This window comes from Alexandromys fortis, unplaced genomic scaffold (genome assembly GCF_014885135.2).
Source record: "Alexandromys fortis isolate MF-2015 unplaced genomic scaffold, M_Fortis_MF-2015_v1.1 scaffold_21, whole genome shotgun sequence".
Lineage (NCBI taxonomy): Eukaryota > Metazoa > Chordata > Mammalia > Rodentia > Cricetidae > Alexandromys > Alexandromys fortis.
Window position 1 is genome coordinate 6,608,979 of NW_026067905.1, and position 14,272 is coordinate 6,623,250.

The 14,272-nt window shown below is 43.0% G+C and overlaps 1 protein-coding gene and 1 long non-coding RNA gene across 5 annotated transcripts in view; both read left to right on the forward strand.

Annotated features, from left to right (window-relative positions):
- The window catches only part of Eps8 (EGFR pathway substrate 8, signaling adaptor), a 180,711-nt gene that overhangs the window by 24,677 nt on the left and 141,762 nt on the right, over positions 1-14,272 (forward strand). The window lies entirely within an intron of this gene.
- Positions 1-14,272, forward strand: part of LOC126497291 (uncharacterized) — a 421,870-nt gene that overhangs the window by 2,063 nt on the left and 405,535 nt on the right. The window lies entirely within an intron of this gene.

Genomic DNA, 14,272 nt, shown 5'->3' on the forward strand with positions numbered 1-14,272 from the left:
CCCAAGCCTACGTACATTTATCCAACAGTGTCTGAATCTGTTTTATTGTGAATCTGTAACTTTTTTACTATCCAGGAGCATTTTGTTTTGCGCCTTTAAATCACTAAGCACCTTTAAATCACTAAGCGCTTAAGAATCTAAGCTGTGACATTCCTAGGTCAAAAACAGGTACTGTATGCTGGCCCCGCCCAGTCCAACATGGCGGAGCCGCTCGTGCCTCTGATCCTTGCACATTGCACCATTAGCATGGCGGAGCTGCTTGTGCCTCTGAGCTGTGGCACACAATGTCCCCCTTTTAGGCACACAGCAGTCTAGTTGCCATCAAACAAATCGTAGCACTTTAATCCAAATGCTCCATTCATAAGCTCTGTCTCCCGCCGGAGCCAGACAGAGATCACAATGGCGGCACAGCCCAGAAAGCCGGCATTTTAAAACAGCCAGTTTTTTCCTGCTGCCGAGTCAGGACAATTTCTTTGCGGCACGCAACCCAGAAACAGCAAAAAGCTGTATTAAATTCTCTCTCTCTCCTTTTTAAGCCCTCTCAGGTTTTTAAGTGGATTTAGCCCATCACGTCTGGGCGCCATCTGTTGAAATAGGAGCGGCGGGGCTGCGTCCCCGGCACCCGGCCGCCCGCATGGCTAGTTTATACCCAGAAATAATTACACGGAAACTGTATTCTTTCAAACACTGCCTGGCCCGGCTAGGTCCAGTTTCTTATTGGCTAGCTCTTACATATTGTTCTAACCCATTTCTAATATTCTGTGTAGCCCATGAGCTGGCTTACCAGAGAGGATCTTAACCTGCGTCTGTCTGGAGTGGGAGAAACATGGCGACTCTTCAACTCAGCTTCTTTCTCCCAGAATTCTGTTCTGTTTTCTCCACCCACCTAAGGGTTGGCCTATCAAATGCAAATGGGCCTAGGCAGTTTCTTTATTAATAAGAAATCACTCCCACATCAAAGGGACAATGACAAAAGTCAATTTTCCCCCCTAGTATCTCTATGTCTGTCTCTGTTCCTCAGTTTCTTTTAGTGAGGTAGTGCCAAAGCCATGTCGCAGATGTCACCGGTGGGCTTCACTGCAGGTTTTCTGCTCGCGGTGTCCTTTCTGGTCTTTATCAACACCTATGAATCCAAATGATCCTTGAAAGTCTGTCATTTTAGACCCCGCTTTCTTCTCTTTGATGTCCCCTTCCTGCAGTGGGCTTTCTATAACATTTTTTTTCCTATCATGTACTGTAATTAAATGCTTTCTTTAAAATTTCATGTTTTGAGATGAGGTATGGCTAAGTAGTCCTGGCTAGCCCAGAACTCACTGTTCTAGCTCAGGCTGCCCTCAGAATCACTGTCCTGCTCCCACTCCCCAAGTGTTGGGGTTGCAGACCCCTATCACCATGCCCCGTGAATTTAAGTGTCTTCTCTGATGCTGGATGTCGAGCTCTTCTGTCTGTTGTTTTTCGTTAACTTTGGAATAAGAGACAAGCACAGGGCATTGCTTTTGGCTCATACGTGTTTGTTATATGACAAGTCAGAGTACATTTTTTTGTCTTGCATTTTCCATCCTGAGATTAGCGCCACTTAACTTCTCCAGTTTGCAGTCTGAGAAGGAATATGATAATACTGGCCACCGTTCTGACTGAGCCTAAAGAGAAACACCATCAGCAAGTTTGACCAAGATGACAGTGAGCACGCAGCATCGAGGACACAGCCTCAGGCGAGCATGCCTGGTTTTTCAAGTTCCCTTCAAGTGTGGGCTATGATCAGTCTCCCTGACATTTCACATGTTTTGTAAGTAAGTTGTTGTTTTAAAGTGTTGTAACTTACTCCCCTCGAGTTAACGAAGATGGGTGTCTTTCAACTCCTCCCGTCATTTTCTGTGCATCCCTGTCAGAGAAGACAGGCATTGTGAAGTTCCTATAGAAACCAGCTTAGGAGGAAGACTTGGAGATCTTTGTGATGACCGCCCGGGCCAGCCTTGAGAAGAAGCACCTCGGAAGCATGCCTTAGCCACTTGTTTTTCTAAGCTCCATTGTGATGGTCAATATTTTAAGTGTGAATTGTGTTATCTACCCCTCCCTCAACTTTTAATGAATGTCTTTGCACTGTTTTGTTTGGAATGTGAACTAGATTCACTCTCTTCCACTGGGCATTCATAGGAGATTCCTAATCTAGGTTTTTACCATGAATAAAGCCCAATTAAAATGTGAAAATTGCATTGAAGCCTTCTTGGATATTATTCAGCTGCTAAGAATAAAACATGCCTAAATGCAAAAAATCATAAAACGTGGCTTTGGTCAGAAATCTCAGGCAAGTTTTGCGCTTATTCAGTGTATTTTGCTCTGTAATCAGCTTCTCTGGCGTAAGTGTGAGAGCAAGTCCTGGAAATGTGGCTGCTATTTAGAGAGCTTATTGTCTGGGAGCAATTCAACGGGTCTTGGTGCTCTCAGGACATGTGGAACCATTCCAGAGTGATTATTATCAGTCACAGATAATGCCTCTGACAGCTACGTCTTAAGCTCAGTTTTGCTTTTCCAGATGTAATGCTTAATGCATTTTAAAGAAAAATTAATTTTAATAGTTCACAATATTAGTTAGTGCCATTTTGTATTTTTATAAACCTTTTAAAGTTGATTAATAACATTCATGTTAGTTTGCTTATTTTATATAAGGCTCAGAATAATCTAAAATGTATTCCTGAAAATGCTAAGTACTTATTTGTTCTTTCCATCCATATGTATTTATACATGTATGTGTGTAATAGACCAAATGTGGCACTTATTTTCAAGATTTATTATTTTTAACGTTTTTACTTATGTGTATTTGTGTCTCTATGTGTATGTGTATGTATTTATGTGCCCGCAGAGACCAGAAGAGGGAGCTGGTGGTATGGGCAGTCATGAGCCATGTGACATGGGCCCTGGGAACCCAAGTCAGGTCCTTTGGAAGAGTGGCCAGTGCCCTTATTGCCCATCTCTCTGGGCCCTGTGCTTGGATCAGTGAGAGTCCATTGATAACATTTACAGAGCAGAATTGCTATTTTGTGTTAATGATGCCAGAGGACCTGTAACATTTGCCTGTTTGTGTGCTCTTGTTAACTGCACATCAATTTATACTGCCTAAGATATTCAATAGAAGGAGAACGCCTGTTGTTCTTGGGGCAATTTTATGTTGGCTAATAGAACATAGAATGGGATTTTGGGTACCACAGAGAGTTTAGGTTTGACTTGGGAATATGTGGAAAAGGATAGGGGATATTTCTTTAAATATTCTTCCCTAGTTTAAAATGTTTTTAAATATAAAAGACTTTAAACATTTTGTAAGAGAGCTGTTTGTCACTACAACTATGAACGGCTCTTATGGTCTGTTATAGGATTTTAACTTCATTTATACTATGCAGATGAAAGGGTGGTATGATCTATTGGTCTAGAAGTGTTTGGGCTCCTTTGATGGTTTGCTTTTTACTTTTCTTTCCCCGCCAGATCAAAAGGTATCTAAACATGGGAGATTTTCATTGTTGCAGGCCGCTCCCCATATCTTTTCTCACTGTGGAGCCAAGCCTTCCTGATGCCACTGTTAAGGTGATTTCCGGTGACAGGTGTTTGGGGCCTTTAGTGTTAGCCTGCCACCTGTGTAGGCAAAGCGGGAACCTTTGCTCCTGTGCTCCTGTGCCCAGGTGTGTGGTTAGGTACTCACCAGCAATGAAAAACTCATGTTTTTCCTTACTCACCCAAGCAGCTGGCAATCCTGTAACAGAGTATGGAAAACCTACCTTTAGGTTCTGTGCTAAGCGTAGGTGGAGTCTCAAGGCAGGCAGCTGTTACCTCAGTGTCTCCGCTCCTCCTCTCTCCACTCAACCTGTGCCATTCACAGTGCTGTTCAGCAATTACGGTTGGAGCTTTGGAATGGGAATCTCTAAGACCCTCTAGCTCCAATAGTATAGAAAACCGTGGTTTTTATTTCAATCAGTTCTCAGTAGTGATGGAAGAGTAATATGATTCCTATTTGCTATTTCTTTACATTGCTCAAAGTTGAATGCAAACTTCATTTGTATGGTGACAACCACCACCAAAAACAAACAAACAAACAACAACAACAACAACAATCCATGAAGCTGTTTTTAAAAGATTTTCTGGGAACATGGCACACAGAATCAACTAAGCAGGGCTCAAAGGGCCTCCCAGAGACTGAAGCAGCAACCACAGAGCCTGTGTGTTTTGGTTGTTGGTTTGTGTTTTTGTGGGAGTGGGAGTATCTCTAACTCTTTTGCCCACTCTTGGGACCCTTTTCCTCCTACTGGGTTGCCTTGCCCAACCTCAATGTAAGGGATTTGTGTCTTGTCTTATTGCATCTTGTTATGCTGTGTTCAGTTGACATCCCTGAAAGGCCTGCTCTTTTCTGAAGGGAAACAGAGGAGGAGTGGATCTGGAGGAGAGGGGAGGAGAGAGCTGGGAGGAGTGGAGGGGGGGAAACTACAGTTGGGGTGTACTATATAAAAGAAGAATAAATAAATAAATAAATAAGAACAAAGTGAAAAAAGGTTCTCTGGGAAAAGTTAGTTCTAGAATACTTTTTTTTTTCCCATTTGAAACTATGTTTTTACTTAAATTATTTCTGGGAATCCTAAAACTGACAACTGAGGTCTTTGATAGAGAGGTGATATTGGGAAGAGAGAGCTGGCCTATCATCATTTTTATCCCCTTATTACAGTAAATGCCACAGGTCAGTCGGACAGGTATGGTGGATGCTGGGCACTAATAACATCATTTTGATGTATTGGAAAGGTAGGGCCTTTAACACCACACGCAGAAACAGTATTAGACCGAGTAGGTGGAACCTGTGAGCTTTTGTGCCCTCTGTTCAGTAACTGTTCCAGAGAAGGGATTGATTTCATACCGTTCTTTTTATTTATGTCTGTGGACATCCTCGTATAGTGTAGAACATAAAGCATGCCTGTGAGTTTTACAGCAGAAACAAATGAGAAAAGTTTCTCCTGTCCCAAAATTCCATTGAGCAGCAGACCTCAGGAATGCGCATTTGTCTGTTCCTATGGACTTGATGTGTGAAGCAGGTCAGAGTGAATGTTGTGGCTGTTTGTGTTTTATCTTCCTCCTGTTTGGTCGACCAGGCACATCATTTATACACACACATATCCATTTATTATAATATATCATATATACATGCATACATATACACATATAATCATATTCATAACCACATGTACATATATAGTCATAACAATATACACACATATGCACACATAATCACATGTGTATACATATATACACATAGACACATATGTGATGGAGGAGGGAAATGATGTCTATGTGTTACTTTCATTGGTTAATAAAGAAACTGCCTTGGCTTTTGATAGGGCAGAAAATTAGGTGGGCGGAGTAGATAGAACAGAATGCTGGGAAGAAGGGAAGTGAGGCTGACGCCATGGAGCCCGCTGCCAGGTCAGACATGCTGAATCTTTCCCAGTAAGTGATCATTTCGTGGTGCTACACAGATTATTAGAAATGGGTTAAGCAAGATGTGAGAGTTAGCCAATAAGAGGCTAAAACTAATGGGCCAGGCAGTGTTTAAATGAATACAATTTGTGTGTTGTTATTCTGGGGCTAAGCTAGCCGTGCAGGAGCCGGGCAGGACGAAAAGTAGGCCTGCTTGCTCCCATCACTACACATATGTGTGTATATGTGCGTGTTTTCTAACATACATATCTGTAGAGTTATTTATATAGATATAATCATATTTATTTTACTTTTTAAGGTCTTATGTAACCCTGGTTGGCTTGATGGTTGCTATGCAGCTCAGGCTAGCCTTGAACTCATGGCAGTCTTCCCAACTCAGCCTCCTGGGTACAGAGACAATAGTTGTAAGTCACAATACCCAGTTCATTGACAGATGCACACTTTTAAGCCAGCTCCTTTTTCCTCTTGAATCATATATGCAATGTTAGAGTAGATATCAGAAGAACTCATGCATTTCTGTTCTATGCCATCACCTGCCAGGCCCATGTAGATTATTAGCTTCAGTCATTGTTTTTCTCCATCAACATCATCATTATCATCAGCATCATCACCATTATCATCACCACCACCATCATCATCCCCATCATCATCATCATCCCCATCATCCCCATCATCACCATCATCATCGTCACTTTATCAGTTATCATTGTGGTTGTCAATGTATATACTTAAACACCAGAAATTGGTATTTGACCTGTGTAGCATTTGTGGAAAGCTTAAAATGTGAGCCTCGTGTTTCAAGGTAGAACAATGAGGATGGCTACTGAATTTAACAGTGATTCCTTTTGGCAATGATGGTAGTTTTCAGTTTTTTAGTGAATCAGTTGGAGACACATTTGAATGCCCCTATAAGAGTTGTATTTTATGGGCATCAGTCTCGAGGCAGAAGTCTCAAAGTTAGCCTTGTTTCCCCTTATTTGTACACCCCCTTTGGTATTTTGAAATAGGGTCTCCAGTAGTCCAGGCTGGTCTACATTATGGGTTGGAGGTTGTCTTTGAACTCTTCCAGCTTCTGCTTCTGATTATAAACTACTGAAGAGCATTCATTTCTCTTTGGAGACTTTTTTCCTCCTGCAGACGAACAACTAAAAATAAAATACGTGCAGACTTTCTGAGAGTCTTTTAGAATACGAGGCATTATAGCCCACTGTCCTAAGATGTTACTCCAGTGCTCTTTGCCCACTCCCAGTAATGCCAATGTCTCACACCTGAGTGTGTGTGAGTGCTGGCGTGGGTATACCACGATCCACTTCTGTTCAGGTCAGAGGACAGTCTTGGGTGAAGTTCCCACTTCCCATTTTATCAGAGGCAGTGCCTCTCTTGCTCACTGCCCTGTGTATCTTGCTAGCTGTCCTGTGAGCATCCAGCTGTTCTGTCTCGTTCTCTCACCTCCCTATGGGGCGTGCTGGGATGACAGGTATCTGGCTCTCCTGTAGGTTCTAGGGATCCGAACTCGGGGCCAGGCATGCTCAGCAGCACTTTTCCCGCCCAACTATCTCAACACTCTTTTCTCTTGCACCTGTTTCCCTCTGCAAGAGACTGCTCTTCCATCCCTCCCCAGCATCTGGCCTCCGGAAGACCTGCTTGGGTAGCGTGTCAGAGTCAGAGCTGACGTGGGTGCCAGTGTAAATATGGATTCGTGCCTTGGCCCCAATGGTTTTTATATGCAGCCCCGGCTGGTACTCTGATCTCTTAGGAAGTGAAGCGCACATTACAAGGTGTCAGTTACTGTTTGGTAGAGGCCTGTTGCATTTAATGGAAATGTTCTTTTGAGGTTCTCAGAGCAAGTTTGGCTAATAAGTACCTGCACACTGGAAAGACTTTTAAAATGCTCAAATGAGCCATATTCGTGCCCTCCACCTCCAGCATTTCTCTGGTGTCTTAATTTTTCTGTCACTATCTATAAGCAATTTGAGGGAGAATAGTTTATTTGGCTTACAATTCTGATTACTGTTCATCATCACAGATAAGCCAAGGCAGTGGGAACTGTAGCAATGCGTTTTCATGCTACCTCTCAGCTGGCTCTGTCCTTTCTGCATGGTTCAGAGCCCAGGACAGGAAATGGTGTCACCCATGTTCAGGATGTTACCCCAGTGAACCAGTTAAGGAAATCCCTCATGGATGTGCCCACAGGCCAACTTACACAGTTCCTCACTGATACTCCCTTCCGGGTGGTTCTATACTGTGCCAAGACCAGAGTTAAACTAACCATCATACATGTGAACTTTAGGTTGGTGGTGAACCCAGAACTCTAAGGGTTCCTCAGGTTAGTTCTAACCTATAGGCATCCTAAGTGTAGCTTAACCTTGGTTGTAGAAAGAGTTGCTTCTGATGTGTGTGTGTGTGTGTGTGTGTGTGTGTGTAGTTTCATTTTTGTGTTTGTATGCCTGTGTATATGTCTGCCCACGTGTGTGTAGATACTTGTGGAGGCTACCAGGAAGATGTGAGATCCCCCTAGAGCTGGAGTTGCGGGGTCTCGGAGATACCCAGGATGGGGATGGAGTCCTGGTCCTCTGAGAGAGCAGCAAGAGCTGCTAACTGCTGCGCCATCTCTCCAGCGCCTCAGCACAACTGACTGGAAAATGATTAGTGTCTCCTGCTGATAGACGGACATGGTCGCCATCAGCATTGTGGAGTTGCAGTAGGTGTAGCTACAGCTTCTGAGAAAAGTTGATCTTTTCGTCTCAGCCCCTCACTCTCTAAAAGCACGCGACCTCAGGTCTCTACTCAGGATGAGCGCTTAAAGGAGGAAGAGGTCAAGGTTCATGATAAAGTTGAGACCAAACCCATTATTCCAGGATCTAGCTCCTTAGAATTGTCACCATGCCAGGTGGTGGTGGCACACACCTTTAATCCCAGTACTTGGGAGGTAGATGCAGATGCATCTCTGTGAGTTTGAGGCTACCCTGGTCTACAAGAGCTAGTTTCAAGATAGGCTCCGAAGCTACAGAGAAACCCTATCTTGAAAAACAAAAAAATAAAACAACAACCCAAAAATTATTGTCACCAGACATAGACACTGACTGAGAAGAGATGGCTTAACAGGACACAGTTGCTTTTGAGGCTCAGATACTGAGTCACAGAAAAGTTTAAAAAATCCACTATATTTATTTATTTTGTGTGTGAGTGTGTGGTGTGTGTGGTGTGTGTGTGTGGTGTACATATGTGCACACGTATCTACTCTGGTGTATGTATAGAGGTCTGAGGATAAGTGTGGTTTTTGGCTCTCAGATGATCAGGCCTGGCTGTGAATGCCATTATCTACTGATTCCTCTTTCTGGGCTAGACGTTTTAGCAAGTCAAGAAAACATCTTTAGGATTCATAGTCTTAGATTCATGGAGACACAAGGTCTTCACATGTCTGTTGCTGTTATAGTTTGCATGAAATCCTTCTCTGGTCATGATAGCTTTTATCTGGTATGCCTCTGAACCTGGATATTCCCCAGTTTTCTTTTGCTTGGGACTTTGTAGGACTTGAATAGATTTATCCCTAGATTGAAGACTTGAACAGATTGTCACTTGGTCCTTCACCCAGATACTTCTAAAGTCCCAGTATAGTATTGTTTTTTAACTCCCATTTCAGGCAGATATGATGGTGAGCCTGTTATGAATAGTGACCACAAAAATCAGTCGTATTTTTCATCAGTGAGAGAGCTCCTGCAGGAGACAACTTTTGTGTGTTTTGATAAAGGTATAGGAACAGAAATGGACGGAGGATACTTTGGCATGGCTCTTAAGGATTCTTTTCTTCTACCTCTGTGTTAAATACCGTTCTGACATGGAAGAGCTGCATTGAATTTCATGCTGTCTGACCCAGGCTAGAGAGAGGATGGTCCACAGGCCATATGCATACAGCTTCCCGAGAGCCTTTTCTTCTCATCTTCTAGTTGCAAGCAGTACAACCCACATTGTAAATGCTAGGTGAGCTCCAGGGTCTCTGGGCTTTCCTTTGGGAGCAGGTGTCCCCTAAGATGCCAGCACAGCCTGGAGCAGCACTGCCTTCTTGTCCCCTCTGCTAGTCTCTGCTTCTCTAGCCCAAAGATCTATATTAGGCAACTACAGCAAAAGTCAATGTCTGTCTTCCCTAATCAGGCCAGTCTCTGTGTTTAGTTTGGAAATTACCCAGCTGTACCGCCTATTGTATTCTTTGGCTTTAGGAAATCGACTCGGAAGGCTTAGTGTTTGAACCCAGGTAGCTCCTATTTTCTATCCAAATATGATCATGACCTATCTCCTTAGGGAAGCCAAATCCAAAATCAAAATAACTCTATTTTAAAACACAGCTAAGCCTATAACAGCAATGTCTAGCAATACTTTTTAAGTGGTTTATTTTTCCTTCCTTGTGGCCTTGCTCGTCCAGCGCAGGTCCTGGCTCACACAGGAGAGTCTCCTAGCACTGAGCTAAACCTGCAGCTCCGACCATCTCTTTACAGTGGAAATGCAGTGAGGGTTCACAGAACCCAAAATTTTTTTGCACACAAAATTTAATTTGTAGATGATGGCATTTTGAATAGGTAAATACTAAAGGTAATAGGTAGCTAGCTATTTTGATTATTGTTTTATTCCCTAAAATCAGATTGTATCGATTCAGGTCTAAATTATGTAAATATAGATGCCTGCTGCCTCCTAGGCCTGGTGTAACTTCATTTGGCAGGTAGTCATACCACTTGCTACTTAAACTTGATCCAGGTGTTCCTTCTAAAAACCAGGTAAAATACATTTATTGGGGGTGTTTTAGTGTGTGGCAGCTCTATGTTGCTTCATACAAAATCTGAGAGAAAACCCAGAGGATATGCAATACTGCGTCCCAAAGCATTAAAGAATAAGCTAATTCTGATAATGCAGTTTATATAAATAATAATGCATTGCTCTCGGTAGAGCATAGGGAAGACCATGGTCTTGCTGCATCTTAATTTCTCTAATGTCTGAAAAACCTGAACACTATAGTTTTGTACAGATTCCTCATATTTGGCCCTGCATTGTGACTTATGCCTGCATTTAGGAGGCCGAGTCGGGAGAATTGCTATGAGTTTGAGGCCAGCCTTGGCCACATAGTGAGTGAGTCCTAGGTTTCAAGTCAGCTGGGGCCACATAGCAAGATCCACTCTCCAAAACCAAAATCGAAACCGAACAAAACAAAACAAAACAAAAACCCCAAAGAAACAAGAATCCCCCAAACAAGGACAGTAATCACACCCCGTTTGTCTCTTCGCCCCACGATGTGTGTCTGTGTCTCTATATATGTACTTTCTTCTCTATCTGTGGCACTTGGAAATAAACTGCAGATTCCAGGCATTTCTTCACTGTGCCGTTCCTAAGAACAAGGTTCTGGTTTAGTAAAGCCACTACACAACTCCTCGTGCTCGACAGCTGCGACATATAGATGGAATGCTGGCATTAGCTGTGCTGGCCATTTTGGAATTTTCTCAGTCATATGAAAGCCGCCCCTTTCTGGTTGTGTTACCGCCTCTCCAAGGCAAAGGCATTAGCCTTTGTTTGCGATCTCTTCTCGACAGGCCTCCTTTAGTCTCCGTCAGTGCTGTCCGGTTTGGCCCCTACCAGCCACTTGGGGCCATTTACATAGAAATTGATTGAAAGTTAGTGAAACTGAAAATTGCCTTCATCAGTGACAGCAGCCACGCCTTGAGTGCTCGCTGTCTGTGTGTGGCGAATGGCTACTCGATAGGACTGTACAAGTAGGGTGTGTTTCCATTATTCCAGAGCTCCCCCACTCTTGCTGTCTTCCATGAAGTCAGTGTTTTGAAGAGGTCAGGCCGGCTGTCTTGTGGAATGCCCTGCATTTAGATTTGTCTTGTTTTGTCATGCATTCAGTGTAGATTGTGGCAGATTTTTCTTTCCAGAGATAACTGCGCTGATACAGTTAGTCCAGCCACACCCATTTCAAAGAGTGGGACTGTCACCTGCTCCCCCTGAGAAGGGAGGTCTTGCCGCTTGCCCTGGATTCAGGCAAGGGCGTGTGACAGACAGCTGACAGCAAGGATGAAGTCATCCCCTGGGATATAAGACAGATCCTTTCTTACCTAGAGCCACACTCCGAGGATGCCCAAGACTGTGAGGAGACACTGAGCTGACAGCCAGCATTCCATGTCCCAGCATTCACTCTGAGCAGTTGAAGTCTAACCTATGATGGAACATAGCTGTGACAGCCCAGGACTGTCGGAATCCCAATGAGCAGAGAGCTAATAAATAACCATTCTTCCAGACTTGTAAGAACTGGGGATTTTTTGATTCAGTAGTAAATAAAAAATGCTCACGTTAAATTGTTTTGCCAGAAGTACAATATAAGTCAATAAACATCGTGGTGGCTGTTACTAGTGGTGATGGGCTAGTTGGTTATGGTAATGGCAGCCAGATCTCCCTATCATCAATAAAAAATATTCTTTTTTTTTCCAATAAGAAGTAAAATAAAGGGAATTTTCACTTTGAACAGAGCGATCTTGTACAGTTGCCTGTTAACATTTAATTCTGTATCATATAAAATTGTCCATCCTGTGTGTGTGTACTTATGCATGTGTGTGCACACACACTGATGTGTGTGCATGTGGAAGCTACATGTTGACATTGGATATCTTCTTATTGCTTTTCACCTTATTTTTAAATTTTATTTTTATGTTTTAAATAGTGTTTTTATTAATTCTTTCAGAATGTCACACGAGATAGTTTTTCTCAGCCAAATTATATTTTTGGCAATTTTAAAATTTAAAATATAATTATATACCTTTAGTACCCCCCAAACTATCCCATAGCCACCCTCCCTTCTATTTTTATGTGGATAAATGGACTTTTCCTGTAATTACTGCTGTTATATGCATATCAGTGTATAGCTAGAACCTACTGAGTCTGTTTAGTATGAACATGGTTTCAGACTGTTCACTTGGTATTGACTACCCAATTAATTTTTATTTTTATGTGTGTGTCTCTGCTTCTGAGTGTATGTCCATGGAGGCTACATGAAAGTGTTAGGTCTGGGAACCGAACTCAGGTCCTCTTCAAGATCAGGAAATGCTCCTGTCGACTAAGCCATCTCTCCAGCCCCTATACCGTAGGAGTTAGGTCCTTAACCTATAGAGCCATCTCTCTGGCCCAGGACAAACCCTGCTTTGCAATTTCTTTTCTTTGATTGAATTAAATGCATCAATAGATAGGACTTTTCAATTTTGTTCTGCTGATAAGAACCACGGCTCTTCTTTATTTCTGCGATAAAGGGATGAGGCACCACTTTGTCTGACTTGGACTGCATAGTGGAAAATTCACTTAGACTTTTTTTAAGATCCCAAATTCTATTTAAAGTTCTTGGTATAATCTATAATTTAAGACAAATAAGGAGGAAAATTCCTCTGCACATTTCTTGTTGTTTCTCTCAGATGAAGCCATTTGTTGATGTTTCTAGGCTCAGGGTTTTTAATTCTCTTGTCAGGTAGATGGTTTCCCTCTTCTTGAAGGAATATGAATATGATGTCTTCCAAGTAATTTTCATCACAGGGAAAATCCCAGGTGAGAGTGGATGGATCAGTTAACAATTTCATAGAGCAAATCCATGAACTACTCCTGCTAAGTAAATTCGTACTGTCTTATCCAAAGAAGTGGGGCCAGAGAGACGGCAGAGCATGGGAGGGCAGGGAAGTTCTGCTGTTTAGTGGAAAGTTCTAAGAGCTAGGGAGGGATGAGGATTTGCTAATCTCTAGGAAGACAGGTAAATAGCAGTGGATGTGGTCGGTCTAGAGTGCATCTCTCTCAGTATCCGAGGAGACTGGTTCAGTTTACCCTTTTCCCCCCCAGATATTGAAATCCATGAAGGTCAAACCCATTCCATACAATGGCCTGGTATTTACTTGCAATTGGCACACTCTCCTACATCCTTTAGACGATCTCCAATTACTTAATAACACCTAGCACCGTATAAATGCTGTATACGTGGCCGACAGACTGCCTTGTTTAAGGAAGAAGAAGAAGAAAAATTAGTCGGGATGTTGTTTGGAACCATGTTCTTTTCAGTGTTGTTTGCATCTGTGGGGGCGGAAGCGATTGGTAAAGAGGGATGGCAGTCTGCGGAGTGGAGTGACAGGGTGGAGTGAGGAGAGGAGGGAGGGAGCATGAGAGAAGTCTTGACTGCTAGCCGATGGGGAAGGAGACAAGTGGAGACCAAGTTTATTACATTTTGGAATGAACTGTGGTTTTGGGTACATCGGAGAAACGCATTTAAGCACTTTTTTTGATCAGGGAATTCAGTAGAAGATGTCATTGCTGTTCAGGTGGCTTCTAGATAACTAGTTTTAAATGTCAAGGAGGAAGGCTTGCTTTCCTCAAACCTTGAAAACAATGTATCGGCTGGAAGTCTTGCAGATTCCTCTGACCTGCTCCTGTGAAGGGGCTCAGTGACACCTACTCCCGAGAGCTGTAATTGGGCTGTATTTTCCCAGCACCTCTCGTCACCCAGATCAGATTGAACTGACTTCCACATGGTTTCAGGCTGTGTGTGCATCAAGCAGGTGTGGTGTTTTATAGGAGAGCCAGTGGTAACAGACAGAAACTGCAGCCACAAGGGCTTACAGTGTGGGTGGGTCCAAGGGCTTACAGTGTGGGGGTGGAGGGAAGTGTTCCCTTGGTGCCTGCAGGTTGAGCCAGCTTGAAACCGTTATTCTAACTCTTGAGAATGGAGAATGATAATACTGTGGCTGTTTGATGGATGTCTCTTTTTCTCTTTTCCTTTCTTCTCTCCTTC